General features: G+C 52.6%; 1 long non-coding RNA gene across 3 annotated transcripts; it reads left to right on the forward strand.

The window, feature by feature from the left end:
• Positions 1 to 4,019: 4,019 nt before the first annotated feature.
• LOC127918314 (uncharacterized) lies at positions 4,020 to 4,529 on the forward strand. 3 transcript variants are annotated; one of them, XR_008099762.1, is made up of 3 exons: positions 4,020 to 4,123; positions 4,177 to 4,376; positions 4,430 to 4,529. It is a non-coding gene; the product is annotated as an uncharacterized LOC127918314 (long non-coding RNA). The 3 variants fall into 3 exon arrangements; XR_008099764.1 differs by having other exon boundaries at positions 4,177 to 4,323; positions 4,377 to 4,529; XR_008099763.1 differs by having other exon boundaries at positions 4,231 to 4,376.
• The last annotated feature ends 3,271 nt before the right edge of the window (positions 4,530 to 7,800 follow it).

A 7,800-nucleotide genomic window follows, 5' to 3' on the forward strand; every position in this document is an offset into this window, starting at 1 on the left:
TCAAAGGTTATTTTCACGGCGGCACGACTTTTTAAAGGATGTGGCTTTCAAATATATCTTATTGGCCACCAATGAGATGTTTACATACTTCAAATTAAAATGTTGCTTAATTTTGGGGGTATTTTACACATTCTCCTTGAATATTAAGATTGTTTATGACATATTATAATACATTGATGTTTTGGATAGAAATGTGGAATTATATTAACTCTCACGGGTGGCCAAAAATAACTATATTAAGGCCACGCCCCTACGAAGCTATGCCTCCAGTCTTCTGATCTGACCCCACTGGGTCATACCTCAACAACCCAGCCCCAAAAACCCAGCCCCAACAACCCAGCCCCAAAAACCCAGCACCACCAATAACCCAGCCCCAATAACCCAGCCCCAAAAACTCATCCCCAACAACCCAGCACCACCAATAACCCAGCCCCAACAACCCAGCACCACCAATTACCCAGCCCCAAAAACTCATCCCCAACAACCCAGCACCACCAATAACCCAGCCCCAATAACCCAGCCCCAATAACCCAGCCCCAAAAACTCATCCCCAACAACCCAGCGCCACCAATAACCCAGCCCCAACAACCCAGCCCCAATAAACCGGCCCCAACAACCCAGCCCCAACAACCCAGCCCCAATGACCCAGCCCCAACAACCCAGCCCCAACAACCCAGCCCCAACAACCTAGCCCTAACAACCCAGCCCCAAGAACCCAGCCACAACAATCCAGCCCCAACTACCCAGCCCCAACAACCCAGCCCCAACAACCCAGCCCCAACAACCCAGCCCCAACAACCCAGCCCCAATGACCCAGCCACAACAACCCAGCCCCAACAACCCAGCCCTAACAACCCAGCCCCATGAACCCAGCCACAACAATCCAGCCCCAATGACCCAGCCCCAACAACCCAGCCCCAACAACCCAGCCCCAACAACCCAGCCCCAACAACCCAGCCCCAACAACCCAGCCCCAACAACCCAGCCCCAACGACCAGGCACAAACACCCAGCCACAATGACCCAGCCCCAACAACCCAGCCCCAACAACCCAGCCCCAACGACCCAGCCCCAACGACCAGGCACAAACACCCAGCCACAATGACCCAGCCCCAACAACCCAGCCCCAACAACCCAGCCCCAACGACCAGGCACAAACACCCAGCCACAATGACCCAGCCCCAACAACCAAGCCCCAACAACCAAGCCCCAACAACCCTGCCCCCAAAAACCCAGCACCACCAATAACCCAGCCCCAATAACCCAGCCCCAAAAACCCAGCACCACCAATAACCCAGCCCCAATAACCCAGCCCCAAAAACTCATCCCCAACAACCCAGCACCACCAATAACCCAGCCCCAACAACCCAGCACCACCAATTACCCAGCCCCAAAAACTCATCCCCAACAACCCAGCACCACCAATAACCCAGCCCCAACAACCCAGCACCACCAATTACCCAGCCCCAAAAACTCATCCCCAACAACCCAGCCCCAATAAACCGGCCCCAACAACCCAGCCCCAACAACCCAGCCCTAACAACCCAGCCCCAACAACCCAGCCCCAACAACCCAGCCCCAACAACCCAGCCCCAACGACCCAGCCCCAACAACCCAGCCCCAACAACCCAGCCCCAACAACCCAGCCCCAACAACCCAGCCCCAACAACCCAGCCCCAACAACCCAGCCCCAACAACCCAGCCCCAACGACCCAGCCCCAACGACCAGGCACAAACACCCAGCCACAATGACCCAGCCCCAACAACCCAGACCTAACAACCCAGCCCCAACGACCAAGCACAAACACCCAGCCACAATGACCCAGCCCCAACAACCCAGACCCAACAACCCAGCCCCAACGACCCAGCCCCAACGACCAGGCACAAACACCCAGGCACAATGACCCAGCCCCAACAACCCAGCCCCAACAACCCAGCCCCAACGACCAGGCACAAACACCCAGCCACAATGACCCAGCCCCAATGACCCAGCCCCAACAACCCAGCCCCAACAACCCAGCCCTAACAACCCAGCCCCAACAACCCAGCCCCAACAACCCAGCCCCAACAACCCAGCCCCAACAACCCAGCCCCAACAACCCAGCCCCAACAACCCAGCCCCAACAACCCAGCCCCAACAACCCAGCCCCAACAACCCAGCCCCAACGACCAGGCACAAACACCCAGCCACAATGACCCAGCCCCAACAACCCAGCCCCAACAACCCAGCCCCAACGACCCAGCCCCAACGACCAGGCACAAACACCCAGCCACAATGACCCAGCCCCAACAACCCAGCCCCAACGACCAGGCACAAACACCTAGCCACAATGACCCAGCCCCAATGACCCAGCCCCAACAACCCAGCCCCAATGACCCATCCCCAACAACCCAGCCCCAACAACCCAGCCCCAACAACCCAGCCCTAACAACCCAGCCCCAACAACCCAGCCCCAACAACCTAGCCCTAACAACCCAGCCCCAACAACCCAGCCCCAACGACCATGCACAAACACCCAGCCCCAACAACCCAGACCCAACAACCCAGCCCCAACGACCCAGCCCCAACGACCAGGCACAAACACCCAGCCACAATGACCCAGCCCCAACAACCCAGCCCCAACAACCCAGCCCCAACGACCAGGCACAAACACCCAGCCACAATGACCCAGCCCCAATGACCCAGCCCCAACAACCCAGCCCCAATGACCCATCCCCAACAACCCAGCCCCAACAACCCAGCCCCAACAACCCAGCCCTAACAACCCAGCCCCAACAACCCAGCCCCAACAACCCAGCCCCAACAACCCAGCCCCAACAACCCAGCCCCAACAACCCAGCCCCAACAACCTAGCCCCTAACAACCCAGCCCCAACAACCCAGCCCCAACGACCAGGCACAAACACCCAGCCACAATGACCCAGACCCAACAACCCAGACCCAATGACCCAGCCCAAACAACCCAGCCCCAACAACCCAGCCCCAACGGCCCAGCCCCAACAACCCAGCCCCAACGACCCAGCCCCAACAACCCAGCCCCAACACCCAGCACCAAGGCCCAGCCCCAACACCCAGCACCAACACCCAGCACCAACACCCAGCACCAACACCCTAGTGTTTGTGTGAGTACAGTACATCAACGGGTCCCCCCTCATTCTAAGACTCAAAACTCAGTTGGCATTAACAAGGAACTCCTGGGGGAGAGGAGTGTGTGTGTACGTGTGTGTGCGTGTATGCAAGTGTGTGTGTGCGTCTCTTCGTGTGTGTGTGTGTGTGCGCGTCTCTTCGTGCACGTGTGTCTAGGCTCAGCAAAACAAGACAAAACTTGGACAGCCGTTTCGCTCAGGGGGTTTGTCCTTGTCTGACAATAGAGAGGGGCGTTCTAGTGTAGGGAAGAATAAAGCAGCGGATTGGCTACGAGGCTCAGGGTGAATGCATGGCTCCTCGTGTCCAACCTACTTAGGGGCGAAACCAGTCATTCTGTCACTGAGCTAGCTAGGCTAACGGGGACAAAAACATAGTGACTCTTTAACTCTACCACAGACTATTGCAGACCACTACAAAACAGACAGACAGAGACAGCCAAAAGACTACTACTACTGACCTCTGTAGATTAGGGAAAAGATTTTGGTCATTTTTCGCCAAAACTGTTACTGACAGCGACTAGGAGGCCAAGACGTTATGATTCTGTAATTCTACAACAGACGACTTAGACCCAGACAGAGAATACAAACACATCTAGACCTGTAGAGGTTTGAGTAGGTAGCCTACAACTAGATTGTACATTATTTCACAGACACTTTTATCCAGAACAACTAGACACTTGTCTTGATGTTTGATTCCAGTCCACAGAGTATAAAATAGTAACTTTTGGTTGGACGTTTATTCTCGTCTCTACCTCTCCTCCTTGTAATGGTCTCAGTGTAAACATGGTGGTGTACCTGAGGAAAAACATTCGCTCTCTGCTCTCCGTCTTCAAGAAGAAAGGTGAGTGAAGATGGGAGTTATGTTGTTGCTGATCTGGAAGATTGTGAGTTTTATGTTCGATGACTTCTTTGGTTGATAGGCTGTTTGGTGTCGTCTTGTGTCTGAATGAGGGACAACTTGTTGTGGACGTTTGAGAGGTTCTACACTACCTGTTTATAGACATGAGATCAAACAGGTGGATGTTTGAGAGGTTCTACACTACCTGTTTATAGACATGAGATCAAACAGGGTGGATGTTTGAGAGGTTCTACACTACCTGTTTATAGACATGAGATCAAACAGGGTGGATGTTTGAGAGGTTCTACACTACCTGTTTATAGACATGAGATCAAACAGGGTGGATGTTTGAGAGGTTCTACACTACCTGTTTATAGACATGAGATCAAACAGGTGGATGTTTGAGAGGTTCTACACTACCTGTTTATAGACATGAGATCAACCAGGGTGGATGTTTGAGAGGTTCTACACTACCTGTTTATAGACATGAGATCAAACAGGGTGGATGTTTGAGAGGTTCTACACTACCTGTTTATAGACATGAGATCAAACAGGTGGATGTTTGAGAGGTTCTACACTACCTGTTTATAGACATGAGATCAAACAGGGTGGATGTTTGAGAGGTTCTACACTACCTGTTTATAGACATGAGATCAAACAGGGTGGATGTTTGAGAAGGTTCTACACTACCTGTTTATAGACATGAGATCAAACAGGGTGGATGTTTGAGAGGTTCTGCACTGCCTGTTTATAGACATGAGATCAAACAGGGTGGATGTTTGAGAGGTTCTACACTACCTGTTTATAGACATGAGATCAACCAGGGTGGATGTTTGAGAGGTTCTCACACTACCTGTTTATAGACATGAGATCAAACAGGGTGGATGTTTGAGAGGTTCTACACTACCTGTTTATAGACATGAGATCAAACAGGGTGGATGTTTGAGAGGTTCTACACTACCTGTTTATAGACATGAGATCAAACAGGGTGGATGTTTGAGAGGTTCTACACTACCTGTTTATAGACATGAGATCAAACAGGGTGGATGTTTGAGAGGTTCTACACTACCTGTTTATAGACATGAGATCAAACAGGGTGGATGTTTTGAGAGATCAGATATGTCTTGAATCCTCTTTCAGGGTTATCAGTGTAGAAACAGAAAGATGGTGACAGAGGACTGGTGAAAGATGGTGACAGAGGACTGGTGAAAGATGGTGACAGAGGACTGGTGAAAGATGGTGACAGAGGACTGGTGAAAGATGGTGACAGAGGACTGGTGAAAGATGGCGACAGAGGACTGGTGAAAGATGGTGACAGAGGACTGGTGAAAGATGGTGACAGAGGACTGGTGAAAGATGGTGACAGAGGACTGGTGAAAGATGGTGACAGAGTACTGGTGAAAGATGGTGACAGAGGACTGGTGAAAGATGGTGACAGAGGACTGGTGAAAGATGGTGACAGAGGACTGGTGAAAGACTAGAAACAGAAAGATGGTGACAGAGGACTGGTGAAAGATGGTGACAGAGGACTGGTGAAAGACTAGAAACAGGAAGATGGTGACAGAGGACTGGTGAAAGATGGTGACAGAGGACTGGTGAAAGACTAGAAACAGAAAGATGGTGACAGAGGACTGGTGAAAGATGGTGACAGAGGACTGGTGAAAGATGGTGACAGAGGACTGGTGAAAGATGGTGACAGAGGACTGGTGAAAGAAAGATGGTGACAGAGGACTAACTGAACTAAAAGGACAGGTCTCCTCACTACTCTAACCTCTGTCTCCTCTCACTACTCTAACCTCTCTGTCTCCTCATACTCCTAACCTCTCTGGCTCCTCACTCTCTGTCTCCTCACCTAACCTCTCTGTCTCCTCACTACTCTAACCTCTCTGTCTCCTCACTACTCTAACCTCTCTGGCTCTCCTCACTACTCTAACCTCTCTGTCTCCTCACTACTCTAACCTCTCTGTCTCCTCGCTACTCTAACCTCTCTGTCTCCTCACTACTCTAACCTCTCTATTTGAGTTCCCTCACTCTAGGAAGGCAGCAGCATGTTTATCTTGGAACCATACCAAGGCTACATCCCAAATTACATCCCATTTCCCTATGTAGTGCACTACTTTTGACCATGTGTTCTAGTGCACTTTATAGAGAATAGTGCAATTTGGGGATGTTTGGATCTAGGTGAGGAAAGGCTGGGGATTAAACAATCTGGGGGTTAGCCCTCCCGGGAGTGGGCTAAGGCAGGACGTCTGCCTAGCAGACTGTCACACACAAACACGCACACACCGCACGTAGTTCACTTGGCAGCTTGTGCCCCAAACAGAGCATTGCGTGTGCAGAGACGCAAACTTTATAGAGAATAGAATGGTGGGAGATTGGTGGAGATGGTGACATATGGACTACCTAGGTGAGGAACTGCTGGGGACAGACAGACTGGTGGGAGACTGGTGGTGGAACAGAGAGACTATGGGAGACTTAGTAGACAGAGAGACAAGACTGGTGGAGACTGGTGGTAAGAGAGACTGGTGGGAGCTTGTGAAGACAGAGATTGGTGGACAGAGAGAACAGAGAGACTGGTGGGATACAGAGAGACTGGTGGTGAACAGGGACAGAGAGACTGGTGGTGGGACAGAGAGACTGGTGGTGGAACAGAGAGACTGGTGGTGGAACAGAGAGACTGGTGGTGGGACAGATATAGACTGGTGGTGGAACAGAGACTGGTGGTGGGAGACTGGTGGTGGAACAGAGAGACTGGTGGTGGAACAGAGAGTGGTGGGGCAGAGAGACTGGTGGTGGAACAGAGAGACTGGTGGTGGAACAGAGAGACTGGTGGTGGGACAGAGAGACTGGTGGTGAACAGAGACTGGTGGTGGGACAAGAAGAGACTGGTGGTGGAACAGAGAGACTGGTGGTGGAACAGAGAGACTGGTGGTGGAACAGAGACTGGTGGTGGAAACAGAGACTGGTGGTGGAACAGAGAGACTGGTGGTGGAGACAGAGACTGGTGGTGGAACAGAGACTGGTGGTGGAACAGAGAGACTGGTGGTGGGACAGAGACTGGTGGTGGAACAGAGAGACTGGTGGGTGGAACAGAGAGACTGGTGGTGGAACAGAGAGACTGGTGGTGGAACAGAGACTGGTAGTGGGACAGAGAGACCAAGGGGGACAGAGAGACTGCGGTGGAAACAGAGAGACCAGGAGACTGGGTGGGTGGAACAGAGAGACTGGTGGTGGGGCAGAGAGACTGGTGGTGAATAGAGATTGTGGTGGAACAGAGACTGGTGGTGGGACAGAGAGACTGGTGGTGGAACAGAGAGACTGGTGGTGGAACAGAGAGACTGGTGGTGGGACAGAGAGACTGGTGGTGGGACAGAGAGACTGGTGGTGGGACAGAGAGACTGGTGGTGGAACAGAGAGACTGGTGGTGGGACAGAGAGACTGGTGGGAGACTGGTGGTGGGACAGAGAGACTGGTGGGAGACTGGTGGTGGGACAGAGAGACTGGTGGTGGAACAGAGAGACTGGGTGGTGGGACAGAGAGACTGGTGGGAGACTGGTGGTGGGACAGAGAGACTGGTGGGAGACTGGTGGTGGGACAGAGAGACTGGTGGTGGAACAGAGAGACTGGTGGTGGGACAGAGAGACTGGTGGTGGGACAGAGAGACTGGTGGTGGAACAGAGAGACTGGTGGGAGACTGGTGGTGGGACAGAGAGACTGGTGGTGGAACAGAGAGACTGGTGGTGGGACAGAGAGACTGGTGGTGGGACAGAGAGACTGGTGGTGGAACAGAGAGACTGGTGGTGGGACAGAGAGACTG

This window comes from Oncorhynchus keta, unplaced genomic scaffold (genome assembly GCF_023373465.1).
Source record: "Oncorhynchus keta strain PuntledgeMale-10-30-2019 unplaced genomic scaffold, Oket_V2 Un_contig_13995_pilon_pilon, whole genome shotgun sequence".
NCBI classification, from domain to species: Eukaryota; Metazoa; Chordata; class Actinopteri; order Salmoniformes; family Salmonidae; genus Oncorhynchus; species Oncorhynchus keta.